Source organism: Canis lupus, chromosome 30 (assembly GCF_003254725.2).
Source record: "Canis lupus dingo isolate Sandy chromosome 30, ASM325472v2, whole genome shotgun sequence".
Taxonomy (NCBI): domain Eukaryota; kingdom Metazoa; phylum Chordata; class Mammalia; order Carnivora; family Canidae; genus Canis; species Canis lupus.
This window is the reverse complement of record NC_064272.1, coordinates 29,493,239-29,497,873: the sequence shown is the minus strand read 5'-3', so window position 1 is coordinate 29,497,873 and position 4,635 is coordinate 29,493,239.

Genomic DNA, 4,635 nt, shown 5'->3' with positions numbered 1-4,635 from the left:
CATTTTTTGGGATCCACAGCACCTAATATAAAGTAGGTGCCCTGCAAACAATATTGTTACCCATTTACTAAGCCCCTACTATGTGCCAACCCCTGAGCTCGATGCTTTATATAAGTATTCTAATTTTATCCTCAAAATCACCCTGCTGGGAAAGATGACACTGAGATTTAGAGAGGCTGAGCAGCTGCTTCAGGTCATACAAATCGTGCGCAGTGGTGTCAGAGACTGATTCACCAGCTGCCATCCTTGGTTCTCCATTGGCCTAGGGCTTCACCCTACTGCCAACCACAGATGTGGTCCCTAGAGAAGCACCAATCCCCACAGCTAACCAGATCTGTAGAACAAGTCCTTTGTCCTTTAATTCAGCTAACATTTTGGGATTTCTTCTTTTTTTATTTTTTATTTTTTAAAATATTTTATTTATTTATTTATGAGAGAGAGAGGCAGAGACACAGGCAGAGGGAGGAGAAGCAGGCTCCATGCAAGGAGCCCGATGTGGCACTCGATCCTGGGAATCCAGAATCACACCCTGAACCAAAGGCAGACGCTCAACCACTGAGCCACCCAGGCGTCCCATTTTGGGATTTCTTAAAAAGGAACTTTTAATAGGAAACCAAGGGAAAGCCCCTCCTCTCAATTTAAATATATATATATATATATATATATATATATATATATATATACACACATAAATATACACACACATATATATGATATACACAATATACATATATCTGTATACACACACATATATTTTAACACAACTGATGGGCAAGCTCAAGTCCTTCCTCTGAGCTATTACTTCCTCCTCTCTAAAATCAGTGGCAGGAACTAGATGCTCTCAAAGATCCTTGTCAGTCCTGATATTCTGTGATTCCATACTTAGCTTCTCAGGTGGAGAGTTGGCTGGTGATTTTGTTGGGGAGGGTAGTACCCTAAGGACACAGCAATGGGAGGAGGGGAATAGGGTTATGCTGTGCTGCAAGCAGACCAGCCCCCTCCCCTTTCTGACTTGATCTGAGGGGCCCAAAGGGAGAGAAGCATTTGGCCAAGAGCCTCCTCCATCCTCCTCTCCCAGGCCCTAAGATGGCCTCAATCAGTCTGAAGACTGTGTGCTTGCTTCCTGTTGGGTCTTCAGGGGTCCTGTCCTCTCTCCCAGCCCCAGTTTGCATATCTTCCCTTCCCTGGGTCACTGGCTAGGCCTCCCAGGCCCTGGCTCTTCCTCCCGACTCCAGCCAGTGGGACCCTCTGGAAAGCCCCTCAGAGCAACACAGGAAGGGGGAGGGGGAGACTGTGGGCAAGTTCCTGAGGAGGCTCAAGCTCAGCTGTAGCTGTTGGAGCCTGTCATTTCCCTTCCTCCGCCCACCCAACTGGGAGGCTGAAGAAAAGTTTCATCATAGCCGAGTTGTTGTCCTTATAAGGGAAGGGCCTCCTGAGCCTCTCTCTTGGGCCATGGCTGGCTGGTGAAGAGCCTGGCCAGCCAGGAGTATCTTCCAGGAGCCAGGAAAGGTGGGGATGTCCCAAGCCCCAAGTCAGCCAGAGGTTCCCTAGGCTCAGCATCCAGCTGAAGTCGGATTCTCCAGAGAAAAAGCCCCAGAGAAGGCCATGGTGAGGATCAAATCCCAGGTCTGGCACTAACTTGTGGTCTCCTGAGCAAGTTGTTTTAAGCTTCAGTTTACTAATCTGTAATGGAGTGAACATAAATACATCTTCCTCATGAGGCCCCTGTGGTGACAATGGGTGGTCAATGTAGGCCTGCCCTACATTGGATGTAGGATGTGCCCTGTGAAGCCAGGCCACTGGGTTTATTAAACATTGTCGATGAGGCAGGCCATGGGCTAAGTGTTCCACAGAAACCCTGAGAAGAAGGGAGGATTTGTTCATTTTATAGACAGGAAAAACTGAGGCAGTTTGCCTAAGGTCACTCATTCATGGCTGGAGTTTTAATCTAGATGTGTCTGCCTCTAAATCTAAAGTCATGTTTTTTTCTACTTGTACCCTGCTACTTCCTCTAGGATTTTTGTTCTTTTATTTTTTTTTTAATTTTTGTTCTTTCAATAAAACTATGACAACAGGGAGGAATATTCACCATCATCTCTCTCCCTGCCCTTACCATGTTCCTCCACAGACTCCTCATAACAGCACAGAAACCTCCACTTGAGTGTATGTGGCCTTTTCTGACGGCCAAGTCTCATATCTCCGACATGTCTTGTGTCAGGTACGTGAGTAAATGTTGGAAGACAAGAAGATAGGACTTGGAGGTGGGACAAAACACAGTGGCTCCAGAAAGACACAGAGAGCTTCCCCAGGCCCAGACTCAGGTGGGGGAAGACGGAGGGGCAATCCAGATACTACCCCCACCCCCAACGGTCCCTCCCCCTCTGTCCTGGGTCTTGTCGGAATGTGGGTACCTTGTGGTTTACAGAACTCTGCACTGTAACTACCCACAGCACTTCAGACCACTGAGATACTGTGACCAGTATTTAAAAATAAAAAGGCCTTCTCTACACAGGCCCCCAGCCCCTAGGTCCAGAGAGAAAGTTCTCACTGTATCCTTCAGCCCTGTGGCTGGCCACTAAAACCTTCCTCGCAGCTGCCCTTCCATAGGGGCCTTCATTCTCGGGCCAGGGCTGGGGGGCACCCTACCAATAAAGGGGTCCCTCTCCCTTACCTTGGTTCCCTCTCAAGAGATACAGGACCAGTGAAGGTGAAATGATTCACCTACAGTCCCCCAGCTCTATAGGGCACTCACTCAGTATGGCTGTGACATAGAGGGCAGTGGCAGGGGAATTCAGGAAGGACTCAAGGGTCATTTCCCACAGTCAACAGGCCCTGGGTCAGGTGCTTCCTGTTATGTTGGCCCCCAGGCCTGTCCAGCAGCCCTCACAGGAGGAAGGGAGTCAGGTGTTGGGGAGCACATCAGTGTTTTTTCACATCAGGGAGTAGGGCCATTGTACATCTCCTTTCCATAGGTGAGTAAACTGAGGCCCTCAAGGCTAAGATTCACCAAGGTCTCTGGGTGGGACTGGAACCTTGGCAGTTTAAATTAGAGCTCTAAACACTGGCCCAAGGGGGTTCCAAAGAGTACTCAGTGAAGCCCTGGGATCCTGCTGAGATGTATTGGGGTGCTGTGAGCATGGCCCAGGCTCACCCCTAATCAGGACAGGCTCTGAAGTTATTATTATTATTATTATTATTATTATTATTATTATTTTGGCTCTGAAGTTAAAATAACAGGGAATCATTTTGAACTATCACCAGTTCAGGCAAGAATCCTCAATGAATACTAAATCAATAGGGAAATTTTGATGAGGTGAAACATATTTGTGATGTCTTAAAATATCTCCCGGATTGTTTATTAGTTCTAAGAGAAAAAATCATAAGTATACAACAGAAAAATCAGACACCTTGACCAGATCAAAATTGATATCACCAATGAGGGATGGATGAAGGTCATGTCTCCAGATGTGATGCCCTAAGGACCCAGTATTACCTATGCAGCTTCCTGGCTTCATTAAAAGGGAGGCAGCAAAAAAAATAAATAAATAAATAAAAATAAAAATAAAAGGGAGGCAGCCCCTGTGGCTCGGTGGTTTAGCACCGCCTTCAGCCCAGGGTCTGATCCTGGAGTCCCAGGATCAAGTCCCACATCAGGCTCCATGCATGGAGCCTGCTTCTCCCTCTGCCTGTGTCTCTGCCTCTCTCTCTCTGTGTCTCTCATGAATAAATAAATAAGATCTTAAAAAAGGGGGGGGGGGTTGCACCTGGGTGAATCAGTCAGTTGAGTGCCTGACTCTTGCTTTCAACTCTGGTCATGATCTCAGGGTCTTGGGATCAAGCCCCACATCAGGCTCTGTACTCAGTGGGGAGTCTGCTTGAGATTCTCTCTCTTTCCCTCTTTCTCTAAAACAGAAATCTTTAAAAAAACAGGGGAGGGGGGAGGAAGGGTTGTATTCTTCAAATGTATCCACATCATGAAAGATAAAGGCTGTGGAAACATTTCAGATTAAAGGAAACTAGAGAGACGTGTATGTAATATTGAAGCCTACACTGAAGGAAAAATATAGGATTATTGGCTCAAATGACAAAACTGGAATAAGAGCATTAGTAAGTATACTAGTGTTACATTTTCTCAAGTTAATCACTGTTTTATGGTTACATGAAAGAATATACTTACTCTTAGGACATGCTCCTTGAAGTATTTAGGGATAAGGGGTCATGAAAACGAACTCCCCAGTGATTTGGGAAAAAATTATACATGTTAAAGACCGAAAGCACTCAAAAGATAACCCAGTGGGTCAGTCTGAAAGAGCATGGGTGTTCTTCATACTGTTCTTATTCTTGCAATCGTTCTGTTTTAAATCATTTCCAAATCGTCTCTGAAAATTGAAAAGCATTGTTTCTTATGACACTTAGCTCCCAGCCTGTAGAAATAATGTAGGCGGGGGTGGGGAGGGAGTAAAATTAGAGAGCCTGGCTGAGTTTAGCAAAGATGAAGCCCAGCCTATAGGAGGTGAGCCCTAGAATGAAGCTTGAAGGACTGGTGATGCCACTCACCAACCACCACCTACCTTCTGCTTCCTTGAGGCCAGGGAGCCCATCCCCACACCAACAAACAGGCTTGCAGCAGAGAAG